The 25,789-nt window shown below is 37.6% G+C and overlaps 1 protein-coding gene across 2 annotated transcripts in view; it reads right to left on the bottom strand.

Annotated features, from left to right (window-relative positions):
* Sas10 (UTP3 small subunit processome component Sas10) overlaps positions 1-25,789 on the bottom strand; it is a 202,693-nt gene that overhangs the window by 78,513 nt on the left and 98,391 nt on the right. Inside the window, exon 3 of one of the 2 annotated variants that reach the window (XR_010953144.1) lies at positions 12,422-12,541. The exons of the other annotated variant lie outside the window; for it this stretch is intronic. The gene's annotated coding sequence lies outside the window, so the exon portion shown is untranslated. Of the gene's footprint in view, positions 1-12,421; positions 12,542-25,789 lie in introns of those variants that run through there. 2 annotated transcript variants of the gene reach the window in all.

Below are 25,789 nucleotides of genomic sequence, written 5' to 3'. Positions count from 1 at the left end.
CTGTTGATGTTTGCTTTAGTACAGAGTAAGTTTTACACCGCTGGATGACTAAGATATCGAGATATAGGCCAAAACATGGACCCGGATACCCCTAGAATGTGTGTGTATAATGCATATCAAATGAAAGCTGTTGCTGAGAGTTTTAAAGTAATTTTCATTGTGATATTCGATTTAATCGCATCACCTGGCAAAACTGATAAATATGCATGCGAAGCCGAAATAAAGACATGAATTAATAACACCCACATACCTATTTACGTACATATGTCCTATTCGATTTGCCTGAAATTTGGTATATAAATTTGCCTATATTAGTATTTACGATGCTTTTTTCCGGGAAGGAGACCAGAGACGGACCGGGACTAGGATTAGGACTAGGACTGGGACTGAGACTGATACTCGGAATGGAACTGGAACAAAATATATATCACCCTCTGGGACTGGCAATAAGAGATGAAGAAGAATGAGAAAAAATTGAGAGACGAGAAAAGAGAGAAGGAGATGAGAAAGAGATAGAATGAGACGAAGATGGAGATAGATGAAGCGAAAAAGACGGAGGGAGGAGTGAATACAAAGATTAGGAAAAAGTGTAGAGGGCAGAGTTAGACGAAAAAAGCTTATTAAAATGTATGCAGATAGACCAAATTTAGGGCAGAACAACGTCTGCCGGGTCTGCTAGTATAATATATGTATATCCCATACAACCGATTGTTCAGATAACAAACTTTTTGTAATTCCTCCCCGATTTTAACAGCTAGAAGCTTCAAATTTCACCAAATCGAAGAGATCGGTCGTATATATAGTATATATCCACCACAACCGATTGCTCAAATAAACTTTTCGCAATTTCTACACGATTTTAACAGCTAGAAGCTTCAAATTTCACCAAAAGCTTATGCAAAGGGCAATCATTGTTGTCTGAAAAAAAATGTATAGGTCGGTCCTTTATATAGTATTGTGACGAATATTCACATCACTAAATAAAAGTACAACAACAAAAACCTTAAAGCGAGCTACATAAACACATTAATCATCATGTACACACATACATACAAGCAGCAGAGGGATACTCACAAACGCATGTCATCATCAGCCGAGTAGTACTCACATATACACACGCATATGGTTACACACTACTAATACACGAGCATATGGCTGGTGACCAGGTAGAGGATTCTAGAACAAGAAACGTCTAGACATTTGAGCAGAGTATAAAAGCAGCACAAGCTGACTAATCAGTAATCAGTTTGATTTAAACACGCAATTAGTTCTGAAGTATAAGTGTTATTGTGGAGTATCTTAAAGTAGTCTAATAAAGACCATTTTGCATTACTGAATATTGGAGTTATTTATTCGACAATTTAGCGATTCGAACATTTGCAGAAGGTTGGAAATAAGCAGAAATACCCTAAAATCGTTACAGTATACATCTCACACAGTCATTGTTCTGGCCCATTTCAACAGCTAAAAGCTTAAAACTTCACACGTCTGTCTGCTTGAACGCAAACTAATTTCTTTATATTTTTTTTACAAATTGGCGGGATTATATTTTCCATCAGAAGCTTTATAATGAAGAAATATACTCGATGTAGTTGCCAACCCACTTTCGAGGGGCGACCCCGCTTAGAATTCTTTCACTCAGGTATATTGATGTTGCCACATTTGGAAGGATAAAAGACAAACAAAAAATTTATAAAAATAAAAAAAAATATTTTTCTAAAATTTGGGAGCTTTTTCGTAACTTCACTATTTAGTATGGGGGCCGACCCAGCTTTTAGCACCCAAAAATGTACGTTGACTAGCGCGTAGTTCATATCCAAAATACTTTAATTCATTTATCAACCAATCCTAGCGGCAACAAATTCGTTTGTTTATGCCATCTGGCGAAAGGAATAGTTGTAGGTAATTATCCAATTATTGGGCGGCCACGGCAAGTCAAGTTCCAAGCAAAGCAAGATCAAAAATTAAAACACATTTTTTTTTAATTAAAAAAAAAAAAAAGCGGTGTTGCCCCTCAGCAATGGTATGGAAAAAACTACTCCAAGTGTGTTCCTGCCTTGAAAATCATCTCAGAGAAAATTCATCTGCCTTGCAGCAGCCGTTCGTAGTCTGCATAAAACATGGAACCCACATTTGCATGACCAATAAAGAGGATTCAAATTGGAAAGAGAAGCTCGGGCTAAATCTTTTTTATTCAATTATTCTAAAATTATCTTCTATTCATAACGATATAAATATAACTCATTTGCATCCATATAATCTAATTTAAGCCACTGCATGGCTTAGCCGTAACAATAAATGCAATTGGACAACAAGACTGCAAGACTATCTTTAACGTCAGTATTATTCAATTTACGCACATACCTTTTATTATTTTAACCTCACTCGGCGTTTGAACTTTGGACCACAAATCGCTAAGCTTTTATTGTCAGTGAATAAGTGAGGAGTATACGAAGTACGAAGCTATCAACTCTAGAGGGAGAGCACTGATCAAGTATGATGTGCATATGTATTAGAGATATACGCCGCCGATAAACGCCGCCGCCGATAAACGCCGCCGCCGATTTCGGTCATTTTTCGCACGACGCCGCCGAATGTCAAAAATATCAGTGCGGCGGCGGCGGCGTCCGGCGCGTTACTATATTTTTTACTCGTTTAAGACTGTTTGGGCCATTTATTGTTCATGTCGAAAATTGGTCGTATATGGTCGAAAGTGGTATCAACGGATGCGCATCACTGCCAGATATAAGAAACAATGTGCGAAATTTAACTCTTTCTAACGGTTCTAAGTTATTTAAAAAAACAGGCGCTTTCGATGTCAGCTTAACACGCACTTTGCATCACCCAATTCACCAAGTTATTAAAACAAAACACTAAAAGAAAAGTTATATAATAAATTTTTTAAAGAATTTTATATTACTATTGGCTGAAAGAATAAGGGAAATCAGTGATGCAAAATCCTTTAGTATGTTCTAGGGGCATAAACACTACTTTGAAATGATTCTTACCTCATACTTAAGTTGAGAACATATGTACGTATGAGAAGGTTATGAAAAATCACTTAGGCTTACATTCAAACATCTTTTGTTTATATGCGAAACTATACAATAGCGTCTGAAATGTTAATTTTGATTTTCACACTTCATCCTTCAACACCCAAATCTCCCGGTTTCACATTGTTGGCGGCATTGATTATAGCCTCTCAACCAAGTTTAAATATCACCTACACGTTACGGCTCCTTTTATGTGTGAATACGTGGGTATGAATACGTAGGCACATATATTTACCAGGTGAGGCTTTGTCCTTCGCAAGAACACTCAAAGTGGTGAAGCAACAGCTTTCCCAAGACAGTCGAACTAATGACCGTGTGTCCTACTACCCTAACGTAGTGGACAGTCCAAATAGTCTTAAAACTGAAGCTACGCGGTCATCCATAATGAGCTCTTATATCGTAAGGCCGGAAAACAAGAGTTAACATCTTTCAACTTAAAATCGGTTGACTTTCATTCTAAAATATCGTTTTGATTTAACGAAGACTATTGAAATCGAAATCAATGTTGTGAACACAAACGTCTGCAAACTTTGGTCTACATTTTAAAAATTTTATCCAGGGTCCTTGTAAAATTTTAATTCTGCAGAAGTGCCGAGGATTATACGATTTTCACCCATGAGTTACGCAATGACATCCACTTAGATAGCTTATTCGAGGGCGGCATCCTTGGCCGAATACTTACTCCCTAACGTTTCAAGGTGTTTCTCTGGTGTAGCTCGGCAGCATAGCGCGACAAAAACATCCGTTAGAAAGTCTTCGGAGCTACACCTAGAGCTTCTAGGAAAGTGACGTCGACAAAAGTATGAGTTCGAAGTCACAGTCCTATAGCTTCTGTGCTGTCATAGGGTATAAGGGTTAGGAGGCGTGGTAGCGACTGGTGGTTGGGATTGCTACTGTTCGCACATGATTTAAAGAAATTATGTTCGCAACGATTGTTGGAGTTAACCCCAGGTGAAACTACGCTTTGCACGAGCTATACAGACAAAATTGTGACCATTTTATGTATCTCTATTTCTTTTCAGCAAACGCAGCAGTACCAATTCTAAAGACCGGGGTTAGGTTGGAAGCCTCTCTGAAGGAAGTCAACGAGGCACAATCCCTTCGCAAGGAGCTACTCCCGAAAATTTTTAACCTATCTGTGAGATTTTGAGGCAAAAACCTCGGATCTTTCCGAAATGGCTAAAACGTTGAATTTCTTAAATACATACAAACAAAACCTGGTAAAAGTTTAGTTGAGGGGTCGACTGCTAATACGCTACCAAAAATATCGAGAAAGGTGTCAAACGACGCGTCTTGACATCAGTGTTAATAATCCGAAGGCGGAAAATACAAATTTTAACTCGTTCAATAGATATTAACGAAAACCCGAAAAATTACGCGCGGGTTCCTCCGAAACCGGCGGTGGGATCCATAGTATTTCTGCGCAGAACACCTTCTTATAAAAAATTACCCTGGGTGAGTCCAACACCGGTTTGGAGACCAAAACTATATCCGCGCAAAACTCTTCTGCTCACAATTTTTTTTGTGGGTACACACCATTACAACAACCACATGAAAATGGCCAACTTCAACTGCAAATATCTCCGAGCAGAGATAACATTTTTCTTTTCTTCCTTCGGATTATTGTTGTCGAGGTCAATACGCGTCTTTTGACACCTCTCTCGATATTTTTGGTATCGTATCAGCAGTCGACCCCTCAACTAGACTTTTACCCAAAACATTGCCTAAATATTGTTTTTTTTTTAAAGAGAAAAATCAAGCTTTTTAAAGTCAGAACACCGGCGTATGCCGGCGCGCCGCCCACGCCGCCGCCGATAAAGTGATCGGCGTAAACCTCTAGATTTTTCGTGCTCACGCTTCGAGAACGATTTGTGGTCGATTTAACAGTTTTCGGTCTCAATTCAAGAACGGTTTTTACTTTATCATTGGTGGGAGTGGGAAGGTACCATTTTTTTATTTTCTTATTAATAAATAATTTTTTTGTCATTAATAAAAAATATTAATAACAAAAAAACTACTATAAAAATTCCAAAAGATTAGAAAAAACACATAATATGCATTTTTTCGTATATTTCTCTTATTGAGAAATTCTTTTTATTTGATGATGCAATCTGAATATATATTTAAAACATTTCATAACAAGTTTGAGAATTACCTGTGCATATGTGAATGGAATGGCGGCCACCGTGGTGTGATGGTAGCGTGGTCCTCCTACCACACCGTATCCCATGGGTTCACACCACGGGCAAGCAATATCAAAATTTTAGAAATAAGGTTTTTCAATTAGAAGAAAATTTGTCTAAGCGGGGTCGCCCCTCGGCAGTGTTTGGCAAGCACTCCGATTGTATTTCTGCCATGAAAAGCTCTCATTGAAAACTCATCTGCCTTGTAGATGCCGTTGGGAGTAGGCATAAAACATGTAGGTCCCGTCCGGCCAATTTGTAGGGAAAATCAAGAGGAGCACGACGCAAATTGGAAGAGAAGCTCGGCCTTAGATCTCTTCGGAGGTTATCGCGCCTTACATTTATTTTTATTTTTTTATGTGAATGGAACTGAACGAAAAATAAGAGTTAAAAAAATAGAATATAAAAAAATTGTTTTAAAAAACTTCAGAGTTTGACGGTGATCGAACTCGCGCCACACGATCGCAACCGCAACATAGTAGCCGCTGGACCACTACAACTGCTTGGTAGCTTGTGCCAAATGTTGCATTTGTTCATATTTTAAGACCAGCCGTTCTCTTTTTAAGAAAATGGCTGTCAGTTCAAGAACAAGGTTGTTGTTTTGAGAACAGGTTGTTCGTTTTTCAAGAACTTGAATTGAGTCCGTTGGTGTTGGATTTTAGAACGGCGTTTTTCTCTGAGTGTAGGGGGGGTTTGAGTTCTTCTGCTTAGCCGTCAAAGAAACTCTGGTAACACTTCGCACAAAATCAGCCTATATGAGATCTTCAAGACCGGCCGATTCATATTAATAATTTTTTAAACCTCACATCAATTTATTGTACATTCGTGTTATTCCCTTGATCAGAATAGGAACTTCGGTTGTATTACCCGCATATGGGCCAACTAAATCCTTTTTATTTTGTGAGATAGTTTGATAAATATTATCGCGCGTTATACACGAAAAAATAAATTTGTTTGGTTGCGTCCACGACTTTTTTCGGTAGGCCCCAACATTTTAAGTCAACCGGAAAAATTGGTAGCAATAATTCTTATTGAAATACCGCCATAAACATCCAAACATTACAAACTGAAGCAGCCAAAGCCCCACCATAGGACGTTGCTTGTGGCACTAGACGTAACAAAAGATTTTGACTCAATCTGCCACGGCAATTGAGCAACTAGTTTTTAAAGTAAATAGCTTCATATCCCCACTCTGTTTACGACGTGGAAGGAATAGGTGACGAAAATATTCACGTCGATGGCGTTACGGTACCGACTGTAACTCACACAAAGATCTTAGAAGTAACGTTTAATAACACTCTTAACTTCACGACACATGCCTCAGAAACTTTATATAAAATACAAAGTCACAAAAAAACCTCAAGTCACTTACACACTAGGAAAGTCTGCAGGTCTGCCAAAATGCATCATCTGCATAGTGAGGCAAAAGAGCTAAACATAACATAAATGAGCATAATGAAATGCTGAAGGGACACTTTTTGCTGAATTGTTACAAATCATGACAGCAAAAAACTAATTGATTTAGCCCTTCGCAAGCAATATGATGAGATCCGGCATTTGTCTACGCAGCCGTTTAATCCATATAGTCATAAGACGGCCCTAAGCCTAATACACACAAAACTGTAAAACACTTTTGCTATTTTACGTCCGATCAACCGCGTTATCAATATACACTAACCAAGCCTTGCAGAAGAAGAAAGCAGATACTCTGACCCAACTTTGTTCTAGATTCTGCAACAGGTTACACTCTTACTTGTCCAGTATCACACCGATATACGTAATGTATTTCCTGCACGCCATGTGTCCCCACTTGACGCTAACCATCTTTTAAATTGAAAAGAGAAACCTACACCTCTACTAAACTGCTAGTTTTCTTGGACTGCCGTTGAAGGACTTTGATGACAATTTGTGTGTGATTCCACCTATTGAATGGAGCAAATCACTGTTAACACAATAATATAACAACGAAGTTGTTTCGTGTTGTTATAAATGGGTAAATGCAATCAAAATACTTATGGGTCATTCCGTCAAAAAAGACACCGCGGACAAAAAACTGGTATTAATTGGATTGCCTTTTAAGGTATGAAAAACGTAAAGCAGTCATTCAAATCCTATTTTATTAAGCTAACCTATATATTTACAGTTAAGCGGTCAGTTGAAATTTATTCACATATTATGTGCTTCCAATGGAACCCACCCGTCACAGGCTAAAATTAGATTTTGTTTTTTCTTTGTTAAACTTGTCATATTAAGGTACAAATAGGTTTTTAGTTTCTCATTAAAACATATGGTACAGCCAATTTTGAAGCGATTTTTACAGTTGATCTGAAATTGGAATTTGAAATCATCCACTTACATAGCGATCCATTTTTCTTCAATCGTGAGAAGTTTTTTTCTGAGTGTATAGGTAGTTTGTATGCGGATGCAAAGTTTGAGGTTTTTTTGGTCTGCATGAAAAAACTATGACCATGAATCACTTGTTTCAACAATATATGACGTAAGCGTAAGTATTTGATGAAATTTGAAGCTTCTAGCTGTTAAAATTGTGTAGAAATTGCGAAAAGTTTCTTATCTGAACAATCGGTTGAATGGGATATATACTATATATACCATCGATCTCCAAAATTTGTTCAGACAAAAATCACTGCCCTATACGTAAGCATTCGGTGAAATTTGAAGCCTCTAGCTGTTAAAATGGGGCAGTAATTAATTACGAAAAGCTTTTTATATGAACAATCGGTTGTGGGGGATATATGCTATATATACGACCGATCTCACCCATTTTTTCAAACAAAAATTAGGACAATATACGAAAGCACATAGTGAAGTTTAAAATGTCAATCTGATAAATTGAGGAAGATATGACAAAAATTCTCGTTTTCTGAACAATCGGTTATATGGGGGATATATGCTAGTGGTCTGATCCGGCCGATTTCGACATCTAATCGGACACCAAAATATAGCCGCTCACCAAATTTTATCATGATATCTCAAAAATTAAGGGACTAGTTTGCATACAAACTGACAGATGGATATGGCTAAATCGACTCAGTCCTTCATCCTGATCATTTCGTTATACTTATCGCTGGGTCTATCTCTTTTCCTTTAAAGACTTACAATTTTGAGATTATTGACAAAATTAATATACCATTTCATTTTCATGAAACGTATAATTAGTTTCGATCACGGATCGTAACACGTAATACGGGGCCTGGTTCTTTTGAAAAATTGTTTTGAAAATGTGAAGCAGAGAACTTGGCATCTCGCAGCACAAATACCGAGACTTCAGAACATTGAAAAGTGTCAATTATGGCAAGCTCTTGTGATCGTGATTGCGAGATTGGAAACGTTAGTATGTAGTATATATAGTTTTGTAACTATGTATATATGTTACTTATAGATTTAAAAAAAAAAATAAGAGATGTAAGGATTTTCAATTATATACTCACATATCTACATTTTTAAATATACACCGAGATGCAGCTGTGTCACATATGTACATAGCTTTTGCAAATATGTTTATACTCAGCTGAACAGAGCTCACAGAGTATATTAATTTTGTTCGCATAACGGTAATTCGTAACGGCATAAACTAATCGAGATAGATATAGACTTCTATATATCAAAATGATCTGGGCGAAAATAGAAATTCATTTAGCCATGTCCGTCCGTCCGTCCGTAAACACGATAAATTGAGTAAATTTTGAGATACCTTGATGAAATTTGGTATGTAGGTTCCTGAGCACTTATTTCAGATCGTCATTTAAAATGAACGAAATCGGACTACAACCACGCCTACTTTTTCGATATCGAAAATTTCTAAAAACCGAAAAAGTGCGATAATCCATTACCAATGACGGATGAAGCGATGAAAATTATGACGCAGAAAAGAAAATTTGTAAAATATTGGACAATGGGCGTGGCACATCCCACTTTTAAAAGAAGATAATTTAAAAGTTTAGCAAGCTGTAATTTGGCAGTCATTGAAGATATCATGATGAAATTTGGCAGGAACGTTACTTCTATTCCTATATGTGTGCTAAATAAAAATTAGCAAAATCGGATGACGAACACGCCAACTTTTAAAAAAAAATTTTTTTAAAGTCAAATTTTAACAAAAAATTTAATATCTTTATAGTATATACGTAAATTATGTCAACATTCAACTCCAGTACTGATATGATGCAACAAAATAAAAAAATAAAAGAAAATTTCAAAATGGGCGTGGCTCCGCCCCTTTTCATTTAATTTGTCTAGAATACTTTTAATGCCATAAGTCCTTGTGAAATATGGTAAGGGCATAGCTTCTATGACGATAACTGTTTTCTTTGATAACGGGCGAAATCGGTTGAAGCCACGCCCAGTTTTTATACACAGTCGACCTTCTGTCCTTCCACTCGGCCGTTAACACGATAACTTGAGCAAAAATCGATATATCTTTACTAAACTCAGTTCACGTAATTATCTGAACTCCCTTTATCTTGGTATTAAAAATGGGCGAAATCCGACTATGACCACGCACATTTTGTCGATATGGAAAATTACGAAAAATGAAAAAAATGCCATAATTCTATACCAAATACGAAAAGGGATGAAACATGGTGATTGGATTGGTTTTTTTACGCAAAATATAACTTTACGAAAAACTTAGTCAATGGGTGTGACACCTACCATATTAAGTAGAAGAAAATGAAAAAGTTCTGCAAGGCGAAATCAAAAGCCCTTGGGACCATGGCAGGAATACTGTTCGTGGTATTACATATATAAATAAATTAGCGGTACCCGACAGATAATGGTTTGGGTCCCCCTGGTCCACATTTTGGTTGAAAGCGTCTCCACATATACAACTAAAGGCCACTTCATTAATACCTTTAATTAGATACATATATCGTACAAACAGTTTCCAGAGTCTCCCCTCGAAAAGGGGTCCACCTATAGCACTATACTCGTTAATACCTTCCATTTGATACCCATGTCATACAAACATATTCCAGGGTTACCCTAGGTTCATTTTGCTACATGGTGATTTCCCCTTATTTTGTCTCCAAAGCTCTCAGCTTGGTATGTAATGTTCGGTTACATCCGAACTTAGCCTTTCTTACTTGTGTTATTTCCTTTTTAAGGGTGTGGCTTCTAAGAAAGTTCGTCATTGATTTCACAGTAATACTTATCAAGCTATAAATAATCTTATTTCAATGGGTTGTTCATAATCGTTATAGAGTTTTGATTATAGTCAGAAGTTTTATAAAATACTTATTGCCATGATAGTAACATTGTTATAGATATTAATAATTATCAATAAATTTATATAATAAGATCTATATATTTATAGTAAACTGAAAGAAAAAAACTAGTAAAATAAATTGACTTATGGCGTAATTCGTATTTCTGTCCACATTTATCCATCGCAAATAACTGTTGAAGCAACTTCGAAATTGTTGATTCTAAATTAAGTGTCTAAACAGTCAAATCAACTAAAAAAAAGTTCATTAAATATAAACCACAGCTCTGGTAGAAAATATACAAGCAAAAATCTTTTTCTAAAGATATTGATGTTTCTTTTTTCAGGCATAGAACACAGGATTTTCGGTGTGGCAGGCATAGCACGTTACCACCAGACTACATTGGATGTCTAGCTCTGTTCTGTAAACTAACAATTATTAATGACACCCTTATATTACAAATGAAAACTGTTAAAAGAACAGATTTCCACAAATAGAATAACAGTGAATGTTGTTGATATGACAGAAATTTTTGAAGCACGATAGTCATAAGAACAAAGTAAAGAGCGCTGTGAGAGTAAGTTTCTCTTTAAAATTAGCTGATGCACTTGCAAAATATTCCCTGTTGAAATGACTAATGGAATCAGTGCGTTTAATTGAAAAAAATCAATTATATTGATTGAGAATCTGTCATTTATACAGAATATTTTTAACTTGAGACCAGCACTTTTTCATCTGTTGAAATAACTAAACAAATGTTTTCGTCAGAAAAAAAACTCGGTTGAATCAATTTTACTAAATGTATATTAATCCAAGAAAAACAAACCTAATTTGTTGATTTCACTAGCTTGTTGTTGTTGTAGCAGTGCTTCGCCCCATCCAATAGGTGTAACCGATCATAAATTGTCATCAATATCCTCTAACGGGAGTCCAAGGAAACTTGCTGTTTCAATAGGGGTGCACCATAATGAGTTGGGTTTTAGAGGCGTTGGTTCCACAATACACTTGAAGAGATGGTTGGTATCATGTGGGGACACGCTACAAGCAGGACATATGTTTTGTATGTCGGGGTTGATTCTGGATAGGTAAGAGTTTCACTAGCTTCATTTATTTTGGTGCATTGCCTCAAAAATTTTAAATTTGTTGGAGTGTCCTGTTATGGGTGTGACTTAATATAGAGCCAGGAGATTGAAATTCCATTCAACTATGAACAGAAGTTGATGTAAGGCACTTGATTTGAGTGCGCTATTTAGTCGGGTGTCTATTATTTTTGCTGACATCTAAGCTATGAGTGACGCCATAATCTCGGCTTAATTTGCATACGGAGGAAGTTCTAAAGATGTATTAAATTAACAAAAAACTGGCGTTCGAAAGTAGGAGTTTTATATTTAGTATGAACAAACAAAATGGATGGCGAGAAACTGGAGCCTCTCATACAGATATTTTAGTTCCTTTGTGTATATGATTTTATAAATGAGAACGAGTGTTCTGATTTTCAAAAAGTTGTTTAAATGGGAGTTTAGGATTACTCTAGCTCCAGAAGAAGACGCATAGAAATTGGGAGGAAGTATTGAGTTCCCCATTACGCCCGATGCATACCGTGCGCTTTTCCAAAAGCACTAAAAAATTGTCATTCCAGGTAAGAGTATCATTAAAAATTACGCCAAGTGTTTCTGCAGTGTTGACGTAATCAGTTTTTGGTTCAGTTTATGAATTTAAAAAAATCGATTCGGTTAATGGTTCGGTTCAAAGCCCGTAAACAACGGGTGGTTTGGTTTATAAACCGGTTCGGTTCAAACCTGTTTGCAGATCTGCTTGAAATACCGCTATATAGTTGGTGCGAATCATACCTAAACCATTATGGTCCCATCGCTATGTTTGCATTTTTAAAATGTTCTAAAGAAAAAATTCGGAGTGAAGAACTTTTGCTTTTATTTGGTTTCATCAAAAAAATTATTATTTACTTGATTACTGGTCAATCAGCTGTATCCACAAATGTAAACTTTTATTCACTTATACTTTGTACCGCTTCGCTGAATATCCAACAGGATAACGAGTCAAAACTTATGTACGTCAAAACGGGCTGGAAAATGGTTCACATAATACATTAAAATAAAATGGGTAGTCAAAGATATACATATGTACATATTAATTTAAAATTTATTATCATATATATTATTTCTAATCGCTGTTTTTATGTACGGGTCCCCTTTCGCTCTTATTTGGAATCCAAATCTATAGTTTTAGTTGTAAAGATGGAGATTCGGGCTATTAGCGAGCTTTGGGCAATTTTGATCGTAGTGCTTTATTTTATTAAAATGATTGTGGGCACACAAATAAATCTATCTGTACTATGGCACTACTGTAAATATTTGTACTGCATTACCGGCAGTTGCTCTCATACGCCAGATGGCAGCGCAAGCTGTAAGTTTTAATTGATTGATAGAACAACTGATTTCTGTTGATATTTGATAGGAGACTTTTAGATTGGTTGCGCAAGATGCGCAGGGGTAGGGCTCGTATTTAATTATTTTTAATTGATCTAATCATGAAAACTCAAAAGACTCATGGACACCACTTAGTTTAAGAAATTCCACCGGGAATGTGGAATTATGTCACAACGACAATAGGATACTTTTGAATGAATCTTGAATTCTCAGTATTACGGTTTAACACATTCGGCTTCAATTAAGTTCAGTGGAGGTTGCGAGAGAATCAATTAATTTTTCCATACAAAAATCAAGAGCAGTAGGTAATTCCCGCTTTTTTCCACTGAATAGTTTTTTTTCTTAATTTTAAATTTGCTGGACTAATGCCATGAATTCCCGCTATGACGGGAGTTCCCGCATTAACTTTTTTAATAGTAGTTTTAGATGTTTTTTACAAATTGCGGAAATTCCATAGTGAAATATTAAGCAACATGCGCGGGAATTCCCGCAGTTTGTTTTATTGAAGGCTCTTCTAAGCAAAAAATAAATGACTGGTACGTTTAAATTTTGAACGGGGATTACCAATATTAGAATTAGTTGAATTGTGGTTTTCTCGTTATTGACAGTAGTCTAACACTTTACCAACACTACCAATGCACAGTGATAAAAAGTAAACCGTTTTTGGCGGTTGAAAGATTATATTCAAAATGTGCGGTAATTCCCGCAATTGCTTTACTGAGGGGCACTTGAATGACGGGAATTCCCGCAGTAAAGCCGAATGTGTTAAGCTTTATGTATCTCATTAACACGGTTGCCACTTTGGTCCATTTGGACCAAAAATGGTCCTTTCCAACCCTATTTGATCCGATGGTCCATTTTTTTTTTTTCAATTTTGGTCCTTTTTTGGCTGTAATCAAGATTTTGGTACTTTGCTTTTTTTCACTACGGTAAAAAATTTCAACACTGCATACAAAATTTTTAACATCTCCATTAACCCTCGCATAATTTTTAATTTATCCCAATGGATTTCTTACGAAAAAACATCTGATATTAAAATGTCAACAATATCAATTCACCTAGCAGATAGTTTAGAAAAGTGTTGGATCTTGAAGCAAAAAAATTTTCGTTAATTGTTCGTCAAACAAGCGGCCAATCAGAAAATCTTGTTTTGGTGGCTAGATATATATTATTGTAATGAATTTAGGGAAAATTTCGTTTATATGAAACCTTCTGCTAACGTTCGAATCGTTAAACTGTTGATTAAATCACTCAAATATTCTGTATTGCAAAATGTTCTTTATTTGACTACTATGGGACTAGTAAAATTATACTTCACAATTATACTTCACTTCGCAACTGATAGCGTGTTTAAATCAAACTGATTAGTCATGCCTTAGCTTGCGCTGCTTTTAAACTCTCGGTTTCCTCGTTCATCCATTTCTTCTAAGGTCTAGTAATTTCGTGAACTTCATGCTTGGTTACCAGACATATACATGTATGTTTGTAGTTTGTAGCCATATGCGTCTGTATGTGAGTACTACTTCGGCTGATGATTACATGTGTTTGTAAATATCTCTCCGTTGCCTTGTATTAATGTGTGTAAATGATTGATTTGTTTATGTACATACGAGTGGCTGCTTAGTATCAGTTTAGTAATGCTAGTACCACTTAGTGATGCCAGTATCCGTCACATTATATTTTCTATCTTTGTGCCTGGATTGGTTAATGGCGTTTCTGTTATACACCTCTCATATTCAATACCAGTCACAGCATTAAGAGTTTATATATATTTCCGGCCTGCGCTAAGGAGTTAAATCAGACAAAGTTTGTCTGTCGATATTATACCAACAATATTGTGGCGAATATTAGCAACACTAAAGGATACTATCATCTCTAAGCCGATGCTAAGAGTGACTTGTATGTACATCCATAAATCAATCATTATGTATCAACATAAACGAATCAATCATTATGTCTACACATATGTACGCACACAGCGGAGAGAGAAGCACAAACACATGCATATATCTTATCTGAGATGCTCCCAAAAGCAGGCAATGATTTGTGCAAGTATCAGTCACATATATGTACACGCGCATATGAGAAGCTATAAACGTAGTTATAGCTGAGTAGTTTTATAGCTGATAGCTAACTAGTAAATTCTAGAACAGAACCACCTAGAAATGTCAACGAAGAAACCAAACACTATAAAAGCAGCAACAGTTGAGGCACGACAATCATCTGGATTTAAGACGCTATCTGGCGAGTATTAGCAGTATTATTTTGAAAATCAGTTTCATTTAAGCAAGCTATTGGTGGTGAAGTATCAGTGTTATTGTGAAGTACTTTAATAAAGGCCATTTTCTATTATTAAAAATTGGAGCGATACGAAATTGAATTATGTGGTTCCTGTTTGTCAAGTATTTGAGTTTACAGCTGTTTCGGAACTTGATGTGGCGAGATGCATAAATAAAATAAGGTCCAACGCAATCGGTCAGGACAATATTCCGCTGTTAAAATAATTGCCCCGTACATTCTTCCTACATTGACGCATATTATCAACCACAGTATTACTACCTCCTGCTTCCCTGATATGTGGAAGATTGAAACGGTTATACCTATTGCAAAAACTAAGTTTGCAGATTGTCCTAGTGACTTTCGGCCTATCAGCATTTTGCCAGCACTCTCGAAAGTCTTTGAGATATTGTTGTCGGAACAAATTCAAGACCATGTTTGCAAACATAGTCTGCTATCACCATTCCAGTCAGGCTTCCGATCAAAGCACAGTTGCTCCACGGCTATCATAAAAATTTTAGACGACGTCAGGGCACCCTTTGACAAAAACCAGTTGTCTTTATTATGCTTGCTTGACTTAAGCCTTCGACTCTGTGAACCATGACCTGCTGTGCTCAAAATTAAAAAATTATTTTGGTTTTGATGACTCCGCAGTGCGGCTCTTGCGAAGTTATCTGACGGGTAGATCCCAGCTTGTCAAAGTCGGCTCCGAAACTTCAGGTCTAAAACCACTATTGGCAGGGGTACCCCAAGGCTCTATCTTGGGTCCACTACTTTTTAGTATTTTTATTAATGACATATTTAATGCATGCCAGCATGCTCATATGCATGCATATGCTGATGATGTCCAACTATATTTGTCGGGAAATCATGAGGGGACAAAGGATTTATGCTCAAGATTGAATAATGACTTAACATCCATATTTGAATGGGCTAGGAAAAATGACTTATGCATGAACAGTGAGAAATCATACGTGTTGCCTATACCTAAAAAACGAATAAGTTTCTCAAGTGTTCCGCCCTTGCGCGTTGCCAGTAAATGTCTCAAACTCGTTTCAAAAGTGACTAATCTTGGTTTTGTTATTAACACGACGTTGTCCTGTGATGATCATGTAAATTCGGTGGTTAAGAAAGTATACTATATCTTAAGAAAACTTGCAATTCAATTCATTATGCCGATCATTTGCTACTCTGAGCTAGTGTACAGTAAACTGAGCTCCCAGTCTGCTCATAAAATTGATGTAGCATTTAATCATGTTACACGTTATGTATTCGGCTTAGCCAGATTTGATCATATATCCAGCTGGAGAGCGCGTCTACTGGGCTGCGAAATCTTCGAATATCTGAAAGCTAGGAGCAGCATTTTCCTTTGTCAACTTATCATGTATAAGGAGCCTAGTTACCTATATGATAAGCTAATATTCCCCAGGTCTGCTCGAATCAACGACCTAATAGTACCAACTTATAACTATCTAACATCTGGACGGCTATTCTTTGTCAATGCCATTCGCCTATGGAACTCTATTCCAGTATCCGTATGTAGTAGTCTAAATAAAAGCAACTTTAAAAATGTTCTTTATGCTCATTTTAGTTGAAACCATTATACTTCTTGAGTTTTCGCCATCAATATGTATGAGTGTATACAATGTTTTGTTATTGAATTTAATTATTTGTTTATTTTAGATACGATAATTCTCTATGTTTGATGTGATTATTTAACCTACATAACCCTCTGTTATGACTTTTGTTCTTTTTTACATTGCGATTTATCTTTTTGTTGTAATATAAAAGATCTTATTGTACTAATACTATTTTTGCAATAAATGATGATGATGATGATGATGATGATGAAAAATGAAACATCGCAGACAGTTACGAGCACAGACTTGAATACGATTTTGGCTGCAATATCTGCTCAAACATCAACAGTAACATCCAAGATGGAAGCACAGGAGGCACGCATTTCAGAAATGTCGTATGGAAGAGAAACTAACGCAGTTTCAGGAAGGGTTCAGTGGTCGACAAGATAAAATGAAGGCCGAGATAGATACTTTAAAAGATCGTATTCAGGAGTTACAATTGAACCGTTCAATAACGTCAACGTCTACTCTGAAGGTAAAATCCCCAACGTTTGATGGTTCTGTTACTTTCCAGGTATTTAAGCTCCAATTTGAGAAGACGTCGGCAGCGAACAACTGGAATGCCGAAGACAGAGACAATATTAACATAGAGACATTGCAGGGAAGAAAAATTCTAGTAGGTCACATTCACCACTTACCACAGCAGAATTTGTTAAACTACCACTGTCTGTATTTATTATTTAACAATTATTTGTACAAATATTATTATTTGTACACTTTTTATTCAGAATTCACATTTTTACACTCCAAAACTACAATCGGTGTATTTTGTGTGCTTAAATTATGTTAAAAATCGTGTTAAAATTTGTGGTGTGGTGGAAGTGACCTACTAGAATTTTGTGAAGCTCCGCTGCTTTTCACTGAAGTTCGCGCATGCAACATCTTTATCTTCAAAATTTTTTGCCGAAGATAAGGTTGCTGCACTGTTCGTGGCTTTAAGAGGACCAGCTGCTGAGATCTTACAGACCATCTCAGAGTACGAACGTATCAGTTATGAAGCATTGATGGCTGCTGTAGAACGACGGTACGGAAGCGAACACAGGAAACAGATCTACCAAATAGAATTGCAAAACCGCTACCAAAAAGCTAATGAGAATTTGCAAGGGTTTGCTTCGGATGTTGAAAGATTGGCTCGTCTTGCAAAAGCGGACGCACCCGTGGAATACACTGAAAGGATAAAGATTCAGAGCTTTATAAACGGCATACGGGACGTCGAAACGAAGCGAGCGACATATGCAAACCCAAAACCCACATTCGCAGAAACGGTATCCCATGCACTGACACAAGAAACAGCGTCACTTTTGAGTAAGCCCGCATACAAAGCTCATCGCGTGGAAGTGGAAAGACCAGAGTGGGTAGACACAATTTTGGAAGCACTAAAAGGAACGCAGCAGAAAAACGATGGTGCCGTCAAATGCTTTACATGTGGAGAGCCAGGGCACATTGCACGTTATTGCAGTACCGATCCAAACAGTTCCAGCAATGTGGGTGGCCGTAAACGCAGAGCTGAAGGAGATGAGCAAAGCTCCAAATCCACCCAATCGTTAAACTAAAGCGAGTCAGCCGCAAGGGGCGACAACTGGCTCCTTCAATTGAATGCCCCATAATCTCTATCTCGCAAATTGGAAGAAGGTCAAGCAATCTTACTGTCGGAGGACATGTGGATGGAAAGGAACGTTTACTGACTGTAGATACGGATGCATCTCATTCCATCATTCGAGCGGATTTAGTCAACAAGAAGATAAGACCATTGCTTGGAGCAAGATTACGTACAGCTACGGGAGAGGACACCCAGATAATTGGAGAAGTAGCATGTGAAGTAGCAATTGGGAACGGCATGGTACTACACAATTTTATAGTGGCAGAGATTGTTGATGAAATCATAATTGGAGTTGATTTCTTAATCGACCAAGGCACCAAAATCGATATGCAAAGCAAGACGATGGGATATAAGAACATGGATGTGCCACTTAATTTCGGCTACGAGAGAGGCTACAGCAGTACACGAGTGCTGGTGGAAGAGAGTCAGCAAATACCACCAAAATCCGAAGCAGTCATCTGGACAAAGGTATGGAGATTGTGGGAAAAACAAATTGTGGGTTGTCGAGGCAGCAAACAAATCAACACCAATATACTTGTTGGAAAAACCTTGGCTATGACAAAACAAGATGGACTTATCCCGGTAAGAGTATTCATTGCGATCAAGTCACCACATATGCCAAGAGGCTGAATTAATAATCAATTGTGAACAGCTCCAGGAGGAGGTTTCAACTAGCAATATTGATCTTTCAGATGACATCATGGCATGGAGGGACTAGAGGAAGACTATCAGAGCAAGGCAAAACAACTGCTCCTAAAATACGCGAACATATTCCACCCAGATGGCTCCAAGCCATGGCGCACCAACGTTGTGAAGCATCAAATTGACACTGGAGATGCGAGGCCGATCCGTCAAGCTCCACGTATTGTTCCACTGAAGAAGCGGGAAGTTGTGAGTCAAATCATACAAGAAATGAGCGACAGCGGCGTCATCGAACCATCAGCTAGTCCATGGAGCTCACCGGCAGTACTTGTAAAGAAGGATGGAAAAATGAGGTTTTGTGTGGACTACCGGAAGTTGAATGACGTTACGAAAAAGGATAGCTGCCCATTGCCAAGAAGTGACGACACTCTGGACCCGCTCCCTGGTACGAAATGGTTTTCCACACTGGACTTGAAAAGCGGCTACTGTCAAGTGGAAGTGAAAGAGGAAGACAAAGAGAAAAAAGCTACTTTTTAAAGACTCATGGATCAGGTACTGAAAGGACTATATTGGAAAACATGCTTAGTGTACCTAGACGACATCATCGTATTGGGAAAGAACTTCGAAGAACATCTGAAGAACTTGGAGGAGGTTTTCCAAAGAATAGCTGGTGCTGGTCTGAAACTAAGTCCCAAAAAGTGTTCGCTGTTTAAAAAGGAAGTAAATTATTTGGGTCATAAGGTAACGACAGAAAGCATGTGTACTGCGAATGAAAAGATAGAGGCAGTAAAGGATTGGCCAAGACCACTAAAGCTGCATGAATTTAGAAGTTTCCTTGTGCACATATTACCGCCGATTTGTACCAAACTTTTACAGCGTAGCCCACAGCCTCCATGAGCTTACAAGAAAAAATAAAGCTTTTGAATGGAAAAAGGAGCAAGAGGTGGCTTTCCAAACATTGAAGGAGCGTTTGTGCACTGCCCCAATGTTGGCATATCCGATTCCAGGAGCAACATTTATTCTAGATACAGATGCGAGTGTATATGCTATAGGAGGCGTTTTGTCACAACTGGTCGATGGACAGGAGAAGGTAGTTCCATATTACAGCCATTCAATTGGAAAACCAGAGAGGAACTACTGCGTTACCCGGATAGAGCTGTTGGCATTGGTAGAGTGCATTAAACATTTTCACAAATACCTCTACGGCCAACGATTCCGCGTCAGGACAGATCACGCGGCGTTGAAATGTCTTCTGCAGTTCCGTAATCCGGAAGTACAATTGGCACGGTGGATCGAGCGACTACAAAGCTATGACTTTTCCATTGAGCATCGAAAAGGTAGTACCCATGGAAATGCTGATGCAATGTCACGAAGACCATGTAGTCTGGAATGCAAGCACTGCTCAAAGGCCGAGGCTAAAGAAGACATTATAGATGTCCGGCTAATGACTATAACGTGTACGGATGAATGGGACAAGGAACAACTAAGAAAGTGTCAGCTAGAAGATACAGATCTGTCACATGTTATGCAAGGGCTCGACGAAACGAAAGACCAAGCAGAGAGGAGATGTCAGCAGAGAGTCCCATTGCGAAGTCATATTGGGCACAGTGGAACAGTTTAGAATTGATATCCGGTTGCTTGCATCGAGTATGGGAGAGTGAGGATGGTCAATGCAAGAAGAAACTGATAGTTGTCCCCAGAAAGAGGATTCCTGACGTGCTCAGCGAGCTGCATAATGGTCCAAGCGGAGGTCATCTTGGAATCACGAAGACGCTCGAGAAGATTAAACAGAGATGCTATTGGGTTGGTTGCCGTCAGTCGGTCACTAAGTGGATTGCGAACTGCGAGGTTTGCAGCAAAACCAAAGGACCCAAAACCCGAAGTCATGGCCAGATGAAGAAATATAACTCAGGTGTGTCATTTGAAAGGATCGCTATGGATGTCGCAGGTCCATTTCCTACTAGCAACTGCGGAAACAAATATGTACTGGTGGTTATGGATTATTTCAGCAAATGGCCAGAGGTATACCCAATCCCAAATCAAGAAGCGGAAACAGTAGCAGAAGTGTTTATAAACAATTGGGTTGCAAGGTATGGTGTACCAATGGAGTTACATTCTGACCAAGGCAGGAATTTCGAATCAGCTGTGTTCCGGGAAATGTGTAAATCATTGGGAATTCGAAAAACACGGACAACTGCATTGCATCCTCAGTCCGATGGTATGGTGGAACGATTCAATAGAACATTGGAGGAGCATTTAAGGAAAGTAGTAGACAAGTACCATAAGGAGTGGGATACACATATATACATATTATTCTTGATGGCTTACCGATCGGCAGTGCATGAGACAACGGGCCAAACTCCCGCAAAGGTAATTTTTGGCAATGACATTCGACTGCCAGCTGATTTGAAGTTTGGGATAGATGCCGATGCGGAGAGAAATGTCAAGAAATCCACTGGTGTCTTGGAAGAAGAGCTGAGAGAGATACACGATCTTGTAAGGCAACGATCAAAAATTATGAGTGACAAGATGAAAGCGAGGTACGATAAAGCAATTAATTCGGAAGGGTTTAAGGAGAGGAGGTTTGGTGCTGTTATACAATCGACAACGAAAAAAGGGTTTGTCACCAAAATTGCAGTGTAATTGGGAAGGCCCATAAAAAGTTGTAAAATGGATCAACGATGTAGTGCACCGCATACAAACCATTGGCAAACCACGAACCAAAATGAAAGTGGTTCATTTAGAAAGGCTGGTAGCGTTTAGATCGAGAGATTTGTCTGATCGGGACGATCAGACTTAGGTGGAGGGCAGTGTGACGAATATTAGCAACACTAAGGGATACTATCATCTCTAAGCCGATGCTAAGAGTGACTTGTATGCACATCCATAAATCAATCATTATGAATCTACATAAACGAATCAATCATTATGTCTACACATATGTAGGTACACACAGCGGAGATAGAAGCACAAACACATGCATATATCTTATTTGAGATGTTCCCAAAAGCAGGCATGATTTGTGCAAGTATCAGTCACATATATATACACGCGCATATGAGAAGCTATAAACGTAGTTATAGCTGAGTAATTTTATAGCTGATAACTAACTAGTAAATTCTAGAACAGAACCGCCTAGAAATGTCAACGAGGAAACCAAACACTATAAAAGCAGCAACAGTTGAGGCACGACAATCAGTTGGATTTAAGACGCTATCTGGCGAGCAATAGCAGTATTATTTTGAAAATCAGTTTCATTTAAGCAAGCTATTGGTTGTGAATTATCAGCGTTATTGTGAAGTACTTTAATAAAGGCCATTTTGCATTATTAAATATTGGAGTTATTTATTCAACAGTTTAGCGATACGAACGTTAGTAGAAAGTTGCGAATAAGAGGATTTGCAGTAAATTCGTTACAATATAAATCAGATTTTGAGTAATTTTAGGTACAATGATTATATCCAAATATTGGATATTTAAAAAATTTCAGTGTACATAATTTAGGATACGAAGCATCTTAACCCAAGGAATATTTTTATTGGAAGTAAGGCAGAAATATTTTTTGAAAGCGATAACTTTACAAATGCTCAACGTAGACCTGATAATAAACGCTTTGTGCCAAATTATTCCCGTTGGAGAGCAGAACCCCAGAAACTTTATAATAACATTGTTAAATAATTTCTCGTACCTAGACAAATCTGATCAAAATTCAAATACCACACAGTTGACGCTTTTAAGACTTCTCAATGGTTAATCTGAGAACTGTGGCTGGATTTAATATATGTGAGAAATGTACATTTTGCTCGAACACAAATTATATGAAAAAAAGGTACATTTTAAAACTCGCACTTACTGAATCTAGACCATAGATGGGAAAATTTAAACGTGAGGATGCATTTGTAACGAAAGAGTAAAGAATTAAATTTGAAAAAATTGGAACACTCAGTATTGGAAACAATTTTTTCTTAACATTTAGGACTAATTTTATGATAAAATTAAACAACCAGCTCTGGATAAATTTAGATTAAAAACAAGTAAGGAAGGTTAAGTTCGGGTGTAACCGAACATTACATACTCAGTTGAGAGCTATGGTGGCAACATAAGGGAAAATAACCATGTAGGAAAATGAACCGAGGGTAACCCTGGAATGTGTTTGTATGACATGTGTATCAAATGAAAGGCATTAAAGATTATTTTATGAGGGAGTGGGCCATAGTTCTATAGGTGGACGCCATTTAGGGATATAGCCATAAAGGTGGATCAGGGTTGACTCTAGAATGCGTTTGTACGTTATGGGTATCAAATGAAAGGTGCTAATGAGTATTTTAAAAGGGAGTAATCCTTAGTTCCATAGGTGGACGCCGTTTCGAGATATCGCCATAAAGGTAGACCAGGGGTGACCCTAGAATTTGTTTGTACAATATGGGTATCAAACGAAAGGTGTTAATGAGTATTTTAAAAGGGAGTGGGCCTTAGTTCTATAGGTGGACGCCGTTTCGAAATATCGCCATAAAGGTGGACCAGTGGTGACTCTAGAATGTGTTTGTACGATATGGGTATCAAATTAAAGGTATTAATTAGGGTTTTGAAAGGGAGTGGTGGTTGTTGTACAGGTGGACGCCATTTCGAGATATCGCCATAAAGGCATTAAAGATTATTTTATGAGGGAGTGGGCCATAGTTCTATAGGTGGACGCCATTTAGGGATATAGCCATAAAGGTGGATCAGGGTTGACTCTAGAATGCGTTTGTACGTTATGGGTATCAAATGAAAGGTGCTAATGAGTATTTTAAAAGGGAGTAATCCTTAGTTCCATAGGCGGACGCCGTTTCGAGATATCGCCATAAAGGTGGACCAGGCGTGACCCTAGAATTTGTTTGTACAATATGGGCATCAAACGAAAGGTGTTAATGAGTATTTTAAAAGGAAGTGGGCCTTAGTTCTATAGGTGGACGCCGTTTGGAAATATCGCCATAAAGGTGGACCAGGGGTGACTCTAGAATGTGTTTGTACGATATGGGTATCAAATTAAAGGTATTAATGAGAGTTTTAAAAGGGAGTGGTGGTTGAGTATCAAAATAAAGGTGTTAATGAGTATTTTAAAAGGGAGTAATCCTTAGTTCCATATGTGGACGCCGTTTCGAGATATCGCCATAAAGGTGGGCCAGGGGTGACTCTAGAATTCGTTTGTGCAATATGGGTATCAAACGAAAGGAGTTAATGAGTATTTTAAAAGGGAGTGCGCCCTAGTTCTATAGGTGGACGTCTTTTCGAGGTATCGTAATAAAGGTGGACCAGGGGGACTCTAGACTTTAGTTTGTACGATATGGGTATCAAATGAAAGGTGCTAATGAGTATTTTTAAAAGGGAGTGAGCCTTCGTTCTATAGGTGTTCGCCTTTTCGAGATATCACCATAAAGGTGGACCAGGGGTGACTTTAGAATATGTTTGTACGATATGGGTATCAAATGAAAAGTGTTAATGAGTATTTTAAAAGAGCGTGGGGCTTAGTTCTATAGGTGGACGCCTTTTCGAGATATCGCCATAAAGGTGGACCAGGGGTGACTCTAGAATCAGTTTGTACGATATATGTATCAAATTAAAGGTATTAATGAGAGTTTTAAAAGGGAGTGGTATGAAGGCGTTTTCCAGATATCGACCAAAATGTAGACCAGGGTGACCCAGAACATCATCTGTTGGATACCGCTAATTTATTTATATATGTAATACCTGCCAAGATTTTAAGGGTTTTTTATTTCGCCCTGCAGAACTTTTTCATTTTCTTCTACTTAATATGGTAGGTGTCACAACCATTTTATAAAGTTTTTTCTTAAGTTATATTTCGCGTCAATAAAACAATCCAATTACCTTACCATGTTTCATCCCTTTTTTTGGTATTTGGTATAGAACTATGGCATTTTTTTCTTTTTTCGTAATTTTCGATATCGAAAAAGTGGGCGTGGTCATAGTCGGATTTCGTTCATTTTTCATACCAAGATAAAGTGAGTTCAAGTAAGCACGCGAACTAAGTTCATTAAAGATATGTCAGTTTTTGCTCAAGTTATCGTGTTAACGGCCATGCGGAAGGACAGACGGACGACTGTGTATAAAAACTGGGCGTGGCATCAACCGATTTCGCCCATTTTCACAGAAAACAGTTATCGTCATAAAATCTATGCCCCTACCAAATTTCAAAAGGATTGGTTAATTTTTGTTCGACTTATGGCGTTAAAAGTATCCTAGACAAATTAAATGAAAAAGGGCGGAGCCACGTCCATTTTGAAATTTTCTTTTATTTTTGTATTTGGTTGCACCATATCATTACTGTAGTTGAATGTTGACATAATTTACTTATATACTGTAAAGATATTAAATTTTTTGTAAAAATTTTACTTTAAAAAAATTTTTTTTTAAAAGTGGGCGTGATCCTTCTCCGATTTTGCTAATTTTTATTAAGCGTACATATAGTAATAGGAGTAACGTTCCTGCCAAATTTCATCATGATATCTTCAACGACTGCCAAATTACAGCTTGCAAAACTTTTAAATTACCTTCTTTTAAAAGTGGGCGGTGCCACGCCCATTGTCCAAAATTTTACTAATTTTCTATTCTGCGTGATAAGTTCAACTCATCTACCAAGTTTCGTCGCTTTAGCTGTCTTTTGTAATGAATTATCGCACTTTTTCGGTTTTTCGAAATTTTCGATATCGAAAAAGTGGGCGTGG

The sequence above is a fragment of the Eurosta solidaginis genome, chromosome 4 (genome assembly GCF_040869045.1).
Source record: "Eurosta solidaginis isolate ZX-2024a chromosome 4, ASM4086904v1, whole genome shotgun sequence".
Lineage (NCBI taxonomy): Eukaryota > Metazoa > Arthropoda > Insecta > Diptera > Tephritidae > Eurosta > Eurosta solidaginis.
This window is presented reverse-complemented; position numbering and strand designations above follow the sequence as displayed.